We start from the raw sequence: 807 nt of genomic DNA, 5'->3' as shown, positions 1-807 counted from the left end.
CTTAAATATTGCAGAAAACACAGCGGTGACCTTTCCTCTTGGTGATCAGCACTTCTGCCTTAAGCACTGAGAAATTGCAAGTTCGTAGACAACTCGATGACAAGTTCAGACGAGCTTCTTTCAAACTCTCTGACACCGTGCCATTAATCTGCTTGTCAGCTCCATTCACCTTAATAACACAGGCCACAGGAAGGGGGATTTCACAGTGTTCCGGATTAATTTCTGCCAGGGTCACGCAATTATGTGTGTTTCTGCTCCTGACATGATTGATTTCACTACCATTTATTATTGACCATGAAAATCAACATACAATGCTACATACTGCAGTTGGTGGAGCTAAGCTGACTTTGTGAGGAATGAATTTACCTTTGAGATATTCCTAACCCATTTACTTGCCGTTATCCCTTTGGATTTCCACAGCTGTACTCCTAAAAACTAAATACATCAGAATACCATGGATCAGCTGACATATGGTAAAAGAGAACCTGTCAGAAAGCAAATATATATGCATGTGAAGCCTGGGATCCAAAATACTATTATTTGGCTTACAAGTGGAATACTTAGTCCAGAACAGTGAAATGGGAAATGGAGCAAAGAAATTAAGAGCATGGCAATGTTGCTTCCATCAGAACCTAATCATCCTGTGTTGTGGAAGGGTAGGCAAAGACAAAATGCTTGGATGGAGCAGTGGCATTACAAGGGGGGTACAGGGGATGCGGACCCCAGCGGGTGACACTATCAGAGGGTGGTGACACCAAAATGACTGACAGTCCTCTAAAAAGTTGGGCACTCTGGCATGGATTGAGA

Source organism: Nanorana parkeri, unplaced genomic scaffold (genome assembly GCF_000935625.1).
Source record: "Nanorana parkeri isolate BGI_ZX_2015 unplaced genomic scaffold, ASM93562v1 scaffold856, whole genome shotgun sequence".
Classification (NCBI taxonomy): Eukaryota; Metazoa; Chordata; class Amphibia; order Anura; family Dicroglossidae; genus Nanorana; species Nanorana parkeri.
This window is presented reverse-complemented; position numbering follows the sequence as displayed.